The sequence below is a fragment of the Saccostrea cucullata genome, unplaced genomic scaffold, assembly GCF_032062105.1.
Source record: "Saccostrea cucullata isolate Sc308-1 unplaced genomic scaffold, CSIRO_AGI_Scuc_v1 ctg6726, whole genome shotgun sequence".
Lineage (NCBI taxonomy): Eukaryota > Metazoa > Mollusca > Bivalvia > Ostreida > Ostreidae > Saccostrea > Saccostrea cuccullata.
Genome location: NW_026934741.1, coordinates 1 through 17,843, shown reverse-complemented (window position 1 = coordinate 17,843; position 17,843 = coordinate 1). Strand labels below are relative to the sequence as shown.

Genomic DNA, 17,843 nt, shown 5'->3' with positions numbered 1-17,843 from the left:
ACATAATTGCAGAATAATATTTTTAATATTTTGACTAAAAATGAAGATATAAAACGAGGACACCAGAAAGCCTAGCCCCACCTGTCAAAGAGCATTCCTATCAATCAAAATAGCACGCAACATTCATCCCGATGCAAATAACTTCACTTCCGTTTTATTTAGCGCTCATCATCTCACGAATACGCATGATTGCATTACTTTATCTCTGCTGCAACGGGATAATTGTATACATAGATAAAAAAAAAAATACGGTAGATGTATGCTTGTCGAAGGTGCTCGCTATATCTTCAGGAAATCCGTTTTTTTTTTTGCCTCATCAAACTTTAGACGGAAAATACGCAGGGACTGTCCTTTCCCGAAACAAACAAAATCATTTCTACAACCGTTCGTTTATAAACAATGCTGTTTTTATAGAGCTTGTTCCAGGGATATATATGCATGTAGCGTACATTTATCTGTACATTATTAAGGCTTGTTTCTGATTTTAAGCTTGAAAAGTTATCGAGTAGTGGCCACATAATTTTTCTGAATCTTGAAATAAAGTTTTAAAGCACAGTTATTAACTTCATTTTCTTCTTAGATTAATTTGTTTCTAAGGTTCTTTGAAAAATTCAACATTCAAATCATTGCGTGAAACTATTTGAAGTGCGTTCTGCTTATCCAGGAGATGAAACACTAGTTTGCAAGATAACGAAAAAGAACGTTTTTATTACGTACATCGAAGTAAATACAGTTATAAAAATTTTTTCAAAACAAATTATAGTTTGGTTATGCAAGCATTAAATGCTAAATTACAGTTAATCTCAATAATAATGAACCTTTAAAAAAAAGAAGATGGATCATAAAATGCACATTATATCTGCCCATAAACAGAACGAAATGAAAGCGCAATGCAAATATCCAAACATCGTTCTCTTTGCAATTGAGATTAAATTTATGTACAAATACATACAAATATTTAATTTTTTAAACAACAAACGTGGTTTTCGAAAAACAGTCGTAGGCAATAACGCAAACAAATTTCTAAGGAATTCGGATTTAACGATGCATTTAAAACATTTTATAGTTGAATGTAGAAGTAAAACGAAAAGAATGTTTTTTTTTCAATCAAAAATGAAAAATACTTTTATTGATTTCTTTCTATACGGAACAATGGTGTTAAAAATGATGTATTGGCAAATTTGAACTGAAAATATATAAGAAAAACACCAATCAAACCATAAAATAATTTAATTATAAATGTATACAGTATATAAAGGAAAGAGGATAAGACATTTAAATTCGGTCCTACAAATTTCATTAAAATTGTACTGTGTGAATTCCTAAAAGGTATACATTTTAAGTATATAGAAAGTAATGTTTTTGCTTTCTTTTTCTGCGACAGGTACATGTAATTATTTTTTGCGATTATATTTTTTCCCTTTTTGCGATTTAAAAAAAAATAATTTTAAGCAAACTTAAATCCAACCCTTCAAAGTTTTAAACCCATATATATATATATATATATATATATATATATATATATATATATATATATATATATATATATATAATGGTCTTTATCTCTCTTTTACCTTTTACAACCATTACATTTTTAACAGGGAAGAAGCAGCGAAGATGTGCAATCCATCAACATTAATATTTTTAATTAGTTTGGACTTTGTCATCGTTTTAAGGGGTAAGCAAAAATTATCAAGTATTCTTCAGTCCGAAATAACTGCCTATCTTGGGTGATCTTTGAAATAATGTCCGCCCTCTCCCGACTAAGGGTGATATTTTTGGGTTGGTAGGTAAGTGAGGATTTTTTAAAATAGAAAATTCCCATTTTTCGACCTAATAGGAGGTGTAAAAAGTTTTTACTTTAAATTATCCTTGAATGTAAAAAAAAAGGGGGATGGGTGGGGTTAATTTCTGTCGATCAGTCGGATGGGGCATTTATACTTTTTTAAAGATGGCACTGAATGTATTATAGTTTCTTATTAATAAAACTACATTTTTTAGGATATGATGCTCGGTCTTGTTCATATGACGAGTTGAGCAAATGTACCTACCTCATTCCTTTTCCATTCTGGAGACCAGACCAAAGAGTCTGCAAGTAAGTCTCTGGCCAACAGAGCTAAAAAATTGATAAAAATCATTATCAGTCATTATGCAAATAATTTACTGACCGTCTACACTATACTTCATGTTATTGTATTAGAGGTACGAGCCCCTGGGACTATGTGGAACGTCAAACATAAGCTCAGCTTCCTTTGTGACATGTACCAGGAATGTTATGTTGCATACATGTTGAAAACAAACCGAAATAACCATTGAAGCATTGCTATTCTCAACTTCATTTATTTTGCAGTGGAGCCTTATCTATTATCAATTGTATAGAGAAGGTAAATCAGGCATGTATATCTGATCCCTATGATGGTTATACCAAGGCAGGATACTTCAGAACCAAACAATATATCTATGGAAGTAAGGTAGTTCTTACCCAGGGAATCGAAAAGTCTACTCGATTTCAAGAACTATTCAAACTAATGGGTAAGTTAACACCAGAAATGAACCGCGTTTTCGTTTTTTGTGATGTAATTTTTTTCATACAAAATAACTGAAATATCTTTCATCAATATTTATAACACAATTATATTTTAACGGCCAATTGTCAGGACAAAAATTTCAACGTAATTTTTTTAATGCTTTACATTTACAAAAAAAAAAAATTCGACCAAGCTTTTATCCTGTAAAATTCAGGTTGTGTTGCACCGACTTGTTCGTATTCAGAGATAGAAAAATGTGACCAACTCCATCAAAATTTACCTGTTCAAACATCAAGCGAAGAAAGATGCACGTATGTCCTTTTCTTTTAGAATATCATTTGACTTTGAAGTCACATGATACGTTATTTTTATTTCTTTGTAGATTTTGGTGCTAAAAAATATAACATATATACAATTATTCATGTAAATAGTCTCAAATGACACAATGATTAAAAGTTACATTATTTTATATTTTAATACAAGAATTTGCTACAGGGTCTTCCTTTCGCTCCTGCATAACAATCTACGTCGTTCGTTTTTTAACAGGCACCTTTTATCCAGTTATAGATGTCTACATCATATAAATGGGGACTGCAAATCAAGTTCCTATGCAACGAGTACACTTCGTACAAAAGGAAACGAAACCTTGGAACTAATCCGGCAAAAAATTCACAACTGGGGATGTGTGAACGGTCTGTATTTTCGATACTTTTTTCTGTTTATCGCAGTCGCCCGCGTGGCGCAGCGGTTAGAGCGTCTGCCCTAGAGTCGCGAAGTAAGGAGTCAAGCGCCTTTAATATGGACAACGTCGCGGGTTCGAATTCCATTGTGAGACGTGGAGACCGGTCCTTCGGATGAAACCTTAATAACCGACGTGCCGTATCGCACTTGGTGCTGGCACGACAAAGATCCCTCCCTGCTCAATGGCCCCGAGTGCCGAGCATAGGACAAACGTTGCAGCTCTCCACCAGTGGTGGCGTCTCCATATAAATGAAAAATTCTCGATAGGGACGTTAAAACATTAACAATATGCAATCAATCTGTTCATCGCTTATTTTATATAAAAAATATCAAGATTCCTCTAATTAAGAATAAAAATATTTTATGAATAATATAAAAAAGTAATCTGTACTTTATTTTATCATTATAATATCTTAGATATCATTTTAAATTAAATTGATTTTTACGTCTCTAGTGGTTTTTTTCTTTATATAAGTAAAAATTTGTTGTTGTTTTTTCAGTGAAAGATGGAGGAATTGGACAGAAATGTAAATAACCACAGCTTGTGTGTCCGCCATGGAAGAATACATTGAAAACGTCGTCAAGGGAACAGTTTCCACCCTAAACACAATTTGTCGAAAATTTAGCGAATAAATTTTTCATTTATGAATACACGTGTACTTATTTTTTTTTTTATTGAAGGACGTATTTGAATCGAATAAAACAAAAATGGTAGTTAGTTTAAATTAAACATGCTTGAATGCTAATACATGTATATGGATATGCCTAGTCATGATTCTGCTGTTCTTGAGAAAAAAATATTTGCCTTCTGTATTCCTATGTAAAACTTTGATTGGTTAGGGTGGCTCCAGTTTAATATTCCAGGATTTTATTCATTCCTGTAAAGTTGTACAGAGGATATCAAGAAAATAAAATGTTGAAGTCTGCATGCTCAAATGCTATTATCTCAATCAATTTGTCCATATTAAAGGCGCTTGGCTTTCTCACCCTTCTAGTTACTCGTGTATGTTTTTGGAAATATTTTTAGCTCTACTGCTCAGAGACAGGAAGAGTATGTTTTTGGAAATATTTTTAGCTCTACTGCTCAGAGACAGGAAGAGCTTATGCGATGGTAAGGTTCCGTCTGTCTGTCTGTTAACAATTTTTCAAAAAGCTACTCCACCAACAGTTTTGTTCTAATTTCAATATAACTTGGCACTACACTAAGATACATAAACAAAATGTCTTTCCTTATATGAAAAAAGTAATTAAATTCACATTCAGTTTTCAATGATATGCAGTCGGTCACATTATCAGACTCTTGCGTATTAAAAGCAAACCGCGCGAGGCATTTGGAAAGTCTTGACTGTGACGTCATGCGTATACGCTAGGTTACATTTCAATATCAGTGGCTAAATACTAGTAGTGCATATTGTCTTTGAAATGTGAAGAGACGTAAAAATATAAATATAGGAAATGAAATATCACTTTTAAACTGTCAATGGATTATATGACAAGTCGGTACATAGTTAAATCTATTATAGCACCCTTCAGGCGTTATAAATTTGATCACTTGACCAACTTCATGTCATAATCCAATGACACTCTTGTTAAGTGCATCATTTTTAAAATTACATGAACGGTGTTGCCGTGGTTACTAAAAATATAAATTGATTGATTGTGTATTGTTTAACGTCCCTCTCGAGAGTTTTCACGCATATGAAGAAGCCACCACTTGCCAGTGGAGAGTCGCAAATTTCGTCCTATACTCGGCACTCAGGGCCATTGAACAGAGAGGGATCTTTTTTTGTGCCAGCACCTACTGCGACCCAGGACCTCGGTTTATACGGTCTCATCCGAAGGACCGGTCTCCACGTTCCACAGTGGGATTCGAACCCGCGACGATAGGATCAACTCCTAACTTTGCGACTTTAGAGCAGACGCTCTAACCACTGCGCCCACTTGGGCGACAACTAAGTGCATTTACTTTTGATTTCAATGACCGGTGTTGTCATGAATACTAAAAAACAGAAATTTCTGTGAAAATCCTTTAAAACGCTACTCCTCCTACAGTTTTGGCTGGATTTCAATACCAAGTAGCACAAAAGTTGACTAAGGTTCATAATTCTATTTATTACTGCCTGCTTCAAAGTTTTAAATCCAAGTGCTATTGTTTTACGTGCAGACCAGTAGAGACTTCCTGTTTTATCCAACAGAATAAAAAGTCAAATGTATCAAGAAGGATATGAAAAAAACGAACAGTATTAAATCTCAAAGTCCATAAAATAATACAAAATAAGAGCAGAGCAAGCACGGACCCCCGAAACATCAAAGATGGGATCAGGTGCCATGGAGGAGTGAGCATCCCCTGCCGACCGGTCACACCCGCTGTGTGCTCCTTGTCATGATCAGGAAATAAGGGGAAAGATCCGTCGTCAATTCAGTGTATAAATAATGGACTAACAATTGGTATAAAAAACGTCAGTCATCATTTGACTCAATGATAAACTGTATTTGCTGACAAGGTCATTGTATCGACCATAGAACTTACGAAATGATGACTTTAAACAAGACTGCTGATGTTCTTGCTTCGTCAACTTGCTTGTCAATAATTTACCTCGTTTTAGAAATTGTTCATACGTAGAGCATGCTCTTGCGTATCGAATCAACTAAGATATATATACTCCGTATGCAGGTGATGAAGGTATATTGCTGCATAAGTAAGAGAAATTAACGATAGAAAAGTTAAGTGTTAGTAGAGAGAGATTTGTATGAAAGGAGAAATTAAATGACTCAATGGTCACAGAGGAGTATTTCTTCAGTTTATTTTTCAATTACCTAAACTAGTCGCTCAATAAAAAATTATTAATACGCAGTTTTGTCGATAAAGTCCTCCGACATATACACATAAGTGCTGGAGACTGATAATTAAGATTTGTATGAAAGAGAACAGTCACATATTTTAAAATTACATCAATTCAAATAAAAAGTATTTCATCTAGTTTGTTTAAAAAAGATATTCAAAGCACTAATTTTAAAGAAAATTTAAGGAATTATTTTTGTGCATACCCAAACTGGGTACATCCCACTAATTATTTTTAGAATCGGTAGGAGAAGAAAGTAGTGCTGTGCAGAAAAAATTACAAGTTCCTTAAATTGCAGACTTCCATAAAAAAAATTGGGCAGGTGTACTGAACTGAGCCTCACACTTGTTGATAAAGGTAGTATCTTTCCTGCCAAAAAACTTTCAAAATGTAATTTATCAAGAAGATCAGCCGAATTATTTTGTGTATTATAACGCCAGTGAGAATTCTGAAATTCCCCTACTTTCACTTTCATTTTTAGAGGTTCCCGCAGACAGACGCAGTTTGCCGGAAAACGAATCTGACATGCCACCTCGAGATTTTAACCAAGGAAAGACAAGTTGATGCGCTTTGATTTGAGGGGTCACTCACTACTGAACGAAAATTAGGGACATCGCTATGAGAAAGCAACGTTAACATTGTCGCCTATGGGAAAACAATTAGTGGACTGTACCCATATTAGGAAGCCTATAAGTAAGTGAAAGATGTCATAAATCTTGAATTTATTTCAAAGTTGTTGTTTTCTATTATTTTCAATTGTTCAAATTTATGAAAAAAACAATTCTTATATTGTTGATACACATTTTTAAACAAATTGATTCATAAATAAAGTGTCTAGCCCCCCCCCGGAACAGTCAACATGTATCACCCATTGTTTACACGTGTGTCATGTAGATTAAATGTATCGATTTATATAATTTATTTGTTCAGAATCGTAAATGTATAATTTGATTAAGAAGCAATTATGTAGAAGTACATGCTCCACTGTGGTTTATTTTCAATACACAAGAATTCACAAATGAGTTCGGGATCGGTATTCAATCGGGGTCAAGGTCGAAGTGAAAGTAGACTTAGCAGAAAGTTATCAAAACTGTTCAGGGCAGTGTTAAGCAGTATATAGGTGATGGTCATTTGTATTTTACACAGGAGGTAAGGGTATACCCTAGTACAAATTATAAATAACATTTTTTTTGTTTTTGGGAGTCATGTCGATGATCGGCACGTCACATATGCTTACTTGACATACATCATTTCAGATCAGTTGCGCGGTCAAGCTGGGTGCAGTTGTCTGGGAGTTAAACGATGTGTGTGAACATGCACATTAACTGATTTTTCTTATATTTTTTAGCAATTGCATTACATGTATTTGTTGAATGTTCAATAATGTCAGTAATTAAACATGATTTTTACCTATTCTGCTGAATTAACTTAATTACCAATGTAAACATGTGTGATTCATGGAGCAAATTAATCATTTTTTAAATTAATTAATTTCAAGTAATGGGCATAAAAGGAATATGGTAAAATTGTACGTGTTGAATGGCTGTGTGTTTTCTGTACTGCAAATGTGATATTGTACCATTTATTGTATTCATTTTTTTTAAGGTTCATGGTGATTGGTACAGGAAAAACATGTGGTCCATGCAGATGGTGTTTAAAACTATTGGCCAGCAAATGCACACACATTTGAATACATCTTGAAAAAGAACCAGCAAAATGTGACAGTCAGCAAATTATGTAAGTTAAAGTTTTCTAAAAAAAATTCATTGAAGTGGGGGATGGGGGGGGGCCGAGGAAATTTACATATTAAATAGGTGATCAGAATATGAAAGTATTGAGCTATAACTAATCTGTACATGCACTGCTATATACATTTTGCAGCTCATATAGATTTTCTTTTCTTATTTAAGATTTTCAAATTAATTAGATCTACATCTTTGTTTTGTAAATTATGCATTATTAAGATTACACGGATATAAGAATGGAAATTTCATGAATATTTGACAGTCAAAATTATGCGATTTGTCAGGAAATTCAAAATTTTGTCTCATTTTCCTACAAATTACAAAATGCTTACCATGGAAACAAAACAACTTTAGTGAACTATTTATTTAATCTGCAACACCACATATTTTTATTTTTTAAAGTAAATAATAGTATATAAGCACTGATTTCGTCTTAAATGAAAAGTACGGGAAAAGTAATGATACACATGTATTGAGCTATCCATTATTATGATGTCATTGTGATGTCATAGATGAGTAAATTTACATTGGTATAAAAATTGCTTTGAAACAAATGATTCTATATAGGATTATAAAGGCTTATAACTTTTACATTCATAGTCCAAATTTCATGAATGATACATCAATGGACAGGAAATAATCAGTACTTTTTTTATTTTACTTCTTTTGGGGTATTTGTGAACTTCATTTTTTTGTCATTTCTGGAGGAACTATGAATTAGAGGGTGAAAAGTGGTCATATTTTATGCGAAAATACATTAATTTTTTAAAATAAGTGAAATTGACCCAATTAAGTGCTTGATAATGATTTGACTATATGTATTTAAAGATATTAGGGTGATTAAGAATGGTAGAAATGTGTTAATAGGCTAAAATTTGACTCAAAACTTGGGTGCAGTTTTGGCTAGATTGGAGCATTTTTTAAGGATATTACACATAGAACTGTAAATGCTGTAAAATCTTCATTAATTGTTGAATTTTCATAAAACTTGGCATGATGTCTCTACTTATGCTCTAGATTGACCACACTGCTCAACGCGTTATCGGCTACTCGGTTGTTATCGGACACTCGGTTGATTACAATTTTTAACAGGTTAGTAAATTATTTTAAATAAACTCTGTTAGAATAGAAACAGAGAATATTCATTGTGCTTTTTGTAAACAGAAATGAATACAGATACAAAATAAAGCCTCGATACGCATTAGTATAGCATTTGTTAGCCTCAAGAAGGCTTTAAAAGTCAAATTTGTTATATTTTGCAAGTTTTTCTCCGATTGGCATTGTTGTAAATAGCTTTGTTCTTCAAAATCCTTATATTTACCTTGCGTTGATGATTGTCCACAAGAAGACTTCCACAGAATCCTGCGAATATGTAATTAATGAGCAAAAATTGTCCAATTTTAACTTTCAGCATGTTATCGGAAATGCGGTTGAATAATGCACTTTGTTATCGGATAACTCGGTTTTGGTTATCGGAAACAAAGGTTGTCATTGTTTAGGGAAAAACGCAAAGAAACGACAGAAATCCGTATGAAACCTAAATATTTAAAGTCGCTGGCACGAATTTTTAATTTTTGGCTATAATTTGCCTCTTTTAAGAATTTATAACTTTTGAAAAAGGAGTTCATTTTTGGCATTTCTCACTGAATTCTGCATGATCTTGACCTGTTCGAAAATATATTATAAGTTTTAAATTTCATTTCAAGGTACCGAGGTCGCCTAGTGGCGCAGTGGTTAAAGTGCCTGCTCTAGAGCCGCCAAGTAAGGAGTCGATCCTTACGTCGCGGGTTCGTATCCCACAGTGGGACGTCGCAGTAAGTGCTGGCACAAAAAAGATCCCTCACTGCTCAATGGCCCTAGGTGCTGAGTATATAACAAATTTTGAAGCTCTCCGCCGGCAAGTTATGGCGTATCCATATGACTGGAACATTCTCAAGAGGGCGTTAAACAACATACAATCAAGGTGCTGAGCGCATGGCGAAGGAACTGTTGCTACCCATTTTTATCGAATAAGATCAGTCGCACCCCTTCCTCCTAAATACTAGTAGGTATTTTAAGCGTTTGGAAATTAAGTTATATGTCTTTTTAAATTTAAGTGTTTCTAACACAATAAGGTTCCAGTCGGCTCCCTTAGTTTTATGTATTATTTTTTTAAAATATTTTTTTCTGGACCATGCTTTCTTGTTAAAGGATAGTCTCTTTAATCTACTACATATCCAAATTACATTGTATAAGAAAAAATTAAGAATTATTTTTCTTAAATGTTGACTGCTGTCTGATTTAGACAAGATCACATGATCAAGTATTTAAAAAATCCTATAAACTGGGTGATTCTATTTTAAGCTTCAAAAAATATGTAAAGGTTCTTCTGCGGAGCAACATAAGTCCTGACGTCCCAGTCACTTGTTTCATATACGGGGCACCCCTACTTAAGCCACACCTGCTTTATGTGTAACTGTGACGTGATAATAAATTGACATTACTGGACAAAAAAAATAGTTCCCCGGGGATCATGGGGTAATTGAACATTTTTTCTAAATTCACGTATCTGGTATATGGGAAGTCTAAAGCAAAATTGTTATGATTAATTAAACATATTATATTTTACGTCTGAAACCGCCTGAAGCAGTTACCAAGAGGTTATCTTGAATGGAAAACAAGAAAAATGATTGAACAGGTGAGTAGTTCTATTATAAATTTATAATTATTGATTTTATCTATATACATTCATATCAAAGCAAACTTTTACTTTTGCTATTTTCAAGGATTGGCAGATTATAATGGACTTTTTCCAATCCATTTATGATGCTAAAGGAAACTTTTTAACCTGGGTTTCCGATAACATACACCCGTAAAAAACCGAAGTATCCGGCAACATCAACCGTGTTGCCGATAACATGTTTTCAACTAACGAGACATTTTAAGAGCCAGTCCGCGAGAAAACCATGCAAAATTCAAAAAATCGTCCAAATGGAAGGTTGCAACTTGGGAATTTTAAGTGGCTTAAAATTTTCTACATAAAGGTAAAAGTCAGAATATCCACCAAAAAATGCCGAACCCTGCATCTGTTTTTAGTAACAGCTCATTTGCATATTTGTCGAAAATCACACAAAATTTAATGGAAAATGTATACAAATTGATCAAGTCAAAAAGTTATCATTTGTTATCAGTTTACTTTCAAATTTTGTTTTATTTTCAAAGTCATGGTCCAATTAACACAATTAATGAGGAAAAACTTAATTCAAATAAATATTTTATTTTTTACACATCTATTTATAGATCCTAAATAAATGAGTATGATTTTTTAGCCATTTTTAGATGCTCATTTCTCTCAAGACCAAGGTTGAAATTAAATTAAATTAATTGTTACTTTAAGAATGATCTAAGGTCTACTCTGTATTAAAATATTAAGCTTGGGAAATAATATCTACATGTTGTAAATTAACTTTGAAATACCATATTTTGCTACAATTTCACATATTTTAAATAACAGACTTTTACCATATTTTTGGATTATTTCTATGATATTTAAATGAAAAAAAAGAAGATTCTTAATCTAATATATTTTTTAGAAGAGGAATAACTTATTTGAATACTTCATATAACTTTCTAATGCTTATTTTAGCCCCTTGTTACCAATTTGCTGGCGTTAAATTGTTATCTCCCCTTGTTGGAACTCTTTTGTATTATTGGGTAAAAAGTGACAGGTATGTCAATATGGAAAGAAGTCATGTATTGATCATTTTTCTTCACATAGGAAGTTGTTGTGGAGCATTATTGCACTATGAAACTGAAAAAACTTATTTTAAAATATTTGAATGTAAGAAAGAAACAACAAATTAGCTTGAATAAACAAATAACAGGCCCAGAGGAAGCAATTTCAGTGTGGGGGAGGGGGGACAACCTACATTATCAACTACCAAGAATTCCATAGAAAGTAAAAAAAATAAAAGGTCATCAGATGTTTTTTTTTTTTTTAATTTGGGGCATATACGTGTAGTAGCTATGTTTTCTATAGGGTTCTGCCTTCGGGAATCTACGTGTATTTCATGGTAACTAACATTTACAAAATTTTTCCTAACAAGTACAATATTGAATAGGAAATTAAATCAAATAATAACATATTTTTAACCAAAATATACATTTGATATATTGTTTAAGGCACCTGGTCCCGTTCAAGTTTTAAGATCATTTTATTCACTCAAACCATTTCAGGTACATGAGGACAATGAAGAATATATTAACAACATATAAATTCAGGTCAGAGGTACAAGTATATGATATACATAATCAGAATATGAAAAGGAAAAGAAAAACACATATGAAACATGTAATAATGAAATAAGCGAGGGGAAAATCATAGAGGGCTCACTAACTAAAATCATATATTTTCAATATAAACGTACGTATTTTTCTTAGTGTCTTAGCAACTTGTTTTGTCATCAGTTGAGAAAATATAAGAATACAAACAGGTATTTGATTGCATACTCTCAACAAAGTCAAAAATAATTGGTAATTTCAATCTACATGTAAATTGTTTATGTTTCATAAATTTAATGTGTTTTTGAGTTAACCAAACACCGTCATTCCTAAGCATATTTTTAATTTTACATTACATACTTTAAACTACTGTGTTACGTAACATTCATATATTGATAAAGTCAGATCTCCCATTAAAAATCATCAGCTCAAAAGGAGATGCCACCGATTTAGGTACCCCATCGATATAGGACCCTATAGGATATATATAGGATAAATATTGGCAAAATTATTCGGAGGAGGGTACTATCCCCCCCCCCCCAAGAAAACATGAGTCGTTACTGCAGCCAAAACTTTGCTAGTTTGCAGTACAAAGTGGTAAAAATTTAAAACTGGCGACAAACATGATAAAAGACTGAATTCATATTCAGTCATTTAGGGTATTTCGAATCACCCCGCATTTCGCGACACTCGGTAATTTACCTTAATTGATTCGTTAATTTGCTATCCTTCTTAAAGAAAATTTCCGAGTATAAACGTTGCAGAATATTTCTCATCGATGTTGTGGCGTTGATGGTGGATGAAATCTAGCATAATAGGTATTGATAGAACGGCAATTTTATGAGCTTTCATGAGCATTTTTTATTACATCTCAAAAATGTATATGTTACCACCGCATTTGTAGCCCCCTACAGTTTAAGGTATTTCGAATCAAGTACATGTATCATGTGCATGACCGCAACTGAAGAAATTGCACACCTGCATACTTGTTATATGCCCGATATTTTGATATATTGGTTTTCTTTACATGCAAGGGACCTATGAAAATTATGAAATGGAAAAGCTGTGAAGAGTTAATGAGTAGCTTGACCAGTGTTGATCCTTTTATCATACATGTGTAAATATGGACTTACACGCATATACATGTACACATATATGTATACTGTGCACGTATGCAGTGATTTATGTCATATTTAATAATTGTGATACATATATCTAAACAAGAGCTAGTTTTTATTCCTTTTCACACATTTCTTTTATTATCATCATCATTACATGTATATGATATTTTCTTTTCTTTTTTTTTTTTGGTAGCTGATTCATAGAATTATGATATTTTCAATGTTAATTGTTTTGCAGCGAAAAAAAATCACAGGGGCAAAAAAGTGACATATTTATATTTACAGGACAACAATTTACAGTCATATAATTTCTGAAACCCCTATTTTCTTGGTAATAATTGCTTTTCTGCTTCTGAAAAAATGTTTTATAGTGCGAATAAAGAGGAGGGTGTTGATAACTTTTAAATAAACAAGAACAATGAAGAAAATTTTAATTCTTTTTATTCTTGGAGCTTTTTATAAACAATACTAACTAGTTCATCAATTATGATGATGTTTTCTGACCCTTTTCATCACCCATTTACCTGGTGATTCGAAATACCCGGAAGTGATTCGCAATACACTAAAAAGGTGATCCAAATATAACCCCCGTCAAGGTCGCTGTATCGAAGATAGACTCGATCGTTCGATCTTTAAAGTAGATCTGATTTTTCACTAAATTGGCTTTCCTTTGATACCAAACAACCATGTGAAAAGTTTTTAATAAAATCATCTGCAGTCAAAATGTAAAAGGTGATTCGGAATACCCTAGCTGCAGATCTGTAGCTCTCCGAAAAAAAAATATTGATAGACCGGAGAGCTACAGTGCCACCCATTGAAAAAACTGTATATTTATTGTGCACAAAAAAATGCGCTCGGTTTTCGATTTATTTTTCCATGTTTTTAAAACTGCAATCTCAAAATATTACTAACCGTATGTTCCTAACACATTCTTTCGCTGTTTCCAAAACCAAACATTCCTCATAATTGTTGTTAATAGTCCTCCTGATCCTGATATTGTAGTCATCGAACATTTCGTTTATTTATACTGCCATTTTGGTTTCAAAGATCTATTAATATTTTTTTCGGAGAGCTACATATCTGCAGCTAGGAATACCCTAAATGACTGTTCATTCAAATTTGGGGGGGGGGGGGGGGGCTTTCAACTTCTGTCGAGTGTATCTAGCACCCAATCGTTTAACCCCATCCACATCCCCACAATTTACATACTAATATTGAAATGGACAAAAATAATGAAAAATGAATAGGATTCTGGAGGGGTGTTGCTAAAACGAGGAACGGAAAACGGAAAGGAAAACATATTTTTTTTTTTATAGATTAAATCACCTTAAATACACAAATTTATAAACAATATATATTTTATAAATTCAATCCCCCATTATTTAATTCAGGTTGATTTACTCATAATCATAAAATCTCTTATGCAGGAAAATCGAAGTCATAGCAGTGACGTAGAAACGATTTTGAAAGGGTTGGGGGGGGGTTATAGTTAAATTTACCTGAAAAGAATTTGCCAAGTGAAAAAAGAAGACAATTGTTTGATTCGGGAGGTGGGATAAAAGTAAAATCCAGCATCTTTCATTTTCTTAAACTCCTTTATGGAGTTTTTTTGTATAACATCTCCTGTCAGTATTTTAAAATAATTTATAAGATTGTACCAATTTAAATTTGGCAGAAAGCAAACAAGTTACTGAAGGCTCAAATTTTATATGTTCAAGTCTCAAAATTCATATGAATGATACTGAAATAGAGTCCGTTTGAATTTAAATACTTGTAATTTCCCTTTTATTAATTAAAAAGAAACTAACTTACAAAATGTAAGGAACATATATATTCATATGATTGTTGAAAAAAAATTGCAAGTAAGCCAATGCAATTTATTATGCTTTTTTTTCATTTCTAAACAATTGGCAAAATGCTAATCCTTATATAAGGGGTAATTTCTGACAATTTAGTTTTATTTAATTTTTAATTTTAATATTTTTCAATCTTAATTATTATTTCAAAGAAAATTGTTACATGTTTCAATATCTAACAACAATTGCTTATAATTTAAAGTACTATATTAGACTTTGTAACCAATTTGGCAATTTTCGAAAATTAATTTGTAAATCAATCTCAATTATTGGTTTGGCAAAGATAATGTTTAGAGTTATATTTGTACAATAAAATCAAAAAAATTAATTTCAAAGATTGGTCTTGGAAGATTTGGGGCATTAAATTCTTGAAAAATTGGCATCATGCCAATTTTCAAGAGTTGTCTGCCCTTTGATATATTGCATATTTGATTATGATAAACGTCAATTTTGAAAGAACATAGTCTTGTGTTACTTAAAAATACCTTAATGGAAATGCAAGTTTAATTTTGAGTAAAATAAATCAAATATGAATTTTACCATTTTTCTTGAATTTTTTAAGTGCATTTGCACTCAAATGTGCAAAAAGGAGGTGGGGCTGCCTACGGCTGCCATGTTGAATGATGGGAATTTTTTTGGTCATTTTTTAATAACATATTATAAAGTCTAACTACCCTTCAAATTTCATTAAGATATGACAACCTTCGATTTGGACAGTTCTGCATGGTTTTCTCGCGGACTGACTCTTATTAATTTGGATTTTTAATCTCAGTTTGCTGATGTAAAGGTATCTGATTGTCCACATAACAAATAGACCAGTTTATTTGTTAGAATAAACTAATTTTTTATTCTACAGAAGTAAAAATGTGATGACATATTCCGAAATTTATGTAAAATATCATTTAAAAGAGCTGTAGTTCTTTTGAAAGAGAGTGATTTGGTTTGTGCTTTCTGCTGCTGAAAGTATAATCAATTATCTGTCATAGATCACAAATTTTGTTTGCTGAAATACATATTTATCGTTGAAATATGAAATCTAAAATTACCTACATTTTCTAAACATTGCTTTTCTTGCACCGAGTGTCCGATAACAACCGAGTTGCCGATAACGCGTTGAGCAGTGTGTTGACAAACAGTGTGAAATATTGTAAAATCAAAAAAATGCTTTTTCATATGGGTACATCCCACTAATTATTTTTAGAATCGGTAGGAGAAGAAAGTAGTGCTGTGCAGAAAAAATTACAAGTTTCTTAAATTGCAGACTTCCATAAAAAAATTGGGCAGGTGTACTGAACTGAGCCTCACACTTGTTGATAAGGAGTATCTTTCCTGCCAAAAAAGCTTTCAAAATGTAATTTATCAAGAAGATCAGCCGAATAATTTTGTGTATTATAACGCCAGTGAGAATTCTGAAATTCCCCTAATTTCACTTTCATTTTTAGAGGTTCCCGCAGACAGACGCAGTTTGCCGGAAAACGAATCTGACATGCCACCTCGAGATTTTAACCAAGGAAAGACAAGTTGATGCGCTTTGATTTGAGGGGTCACTCACTACTGAACGAAAATTAGGGACATCGCTATGAGAAGAAACGTTAACATTGTCGCCTTTGGGAAAACAATTAGTGGACTGTACCCAACAAGTCGTTCGATAAAAAATTATCAATACGAAGCTTTATCGAAGGAGTCCTTCCACATACACGTCTGTGCTGGAGTGTTAATTGAGATTTGTATGAAAGGGAAGAGCCAAATATTAATGAAATGTTAATAAATATTTCATCCAATTTGATTTGTTTAAAAACATATTCAGGGCAATAATTGAATTACGCATACCCAAACTAGTCGTTCGATAAGATAAATTATTAATACGTAACTTTGTCGAAAGTGTCCTTCGAACAGTATTCCTTGATTTGCATGAAAGAGAAGTAGTCATACATAATAGTTAAATTTAAACTAAATATTTCATTCAGTCTGTTCTTAATTTCTTTTCAAAACAATAAAAAGGGTTGATAATCATATTCTTAATTGTATTTCAACGAATTGACTAAGTTTATTTTGATTGGATAACTTGCTAGGCACCACAATGTGTTGCACTGCATTGCAGCAGAGTGCATATGGTGCAAGTTCAACTTGTTTTTCAACAAGCACAAACATTTTACTAGTCAATGATTCAGCAAACATTCCCCACCATCCACCCTCCAGATTTGCCCTTTGAATGCAATTTTCTCTTCCAGCTAAATTCCTAATGGAAAATTTGCATAATGTAAGTTTCTTACAAAGTTCGATAATCAAATTATGCCCCTTTGAACAACGTAAAAAAACGATTATGCAAATGTTCAGGCAAAACTAAAGAATGACAGGCTTGTTTACTATACTGAACAAAAAAAGAAATGCATAATCATAATGATATGAAATTCTTAGTTTTCAGTTTAAACCTTGATTATTTAAGCGATTTTAGAGTGTGTTGTGATAAAAATCAATGTTGCAAATTGAAAAGTCAAGTTGAGGTCATTTTCATTGCCCCCAAATTCAAGGGGCATAACGATATGTACTGTGCAAAGTCTCAATGCTAGTGGGTTTCCAATGTACGGATATCGTGGGGGGAATATCCTCTCATTTTTGTCTATGGAACAATTTTCTTTTTTGCTGATTTTTTCATCCAGCAATTGTAGCAGCAGTTGTACAGCAAGTTCTGAATGCATGAGGTGATAAGGGGGGGGTCTACGGCCCCGGGGGGCCCCAGGAAAGGGAA

The 17,843-nt window shown here is 32.7% G+C and overlaps 1 long non-coding RNA gene across 1 annotated transcript; it reads left to right on the top strand.

Annotated features, from left to right (window-relative positions):
• The first annotated feature begins 6,736 nt into the window (after positions 1 to 6,736).
• Positions 6,737 to 16,632, top strand: LOC134241253 (uncharacterized). Its single transcript, XR_009986621.1, has 3 exons — positions 6,737 to 6,805; positions 7,718 to 7,849; positions 16,537 to 16,632. It is a non-coding gene; the product is annotated as an uncharacterized LOC134241253 (long non-coding RNA).
• Positions 16,633 to 17,843: the final 1,211 nt, after the last annotated feature.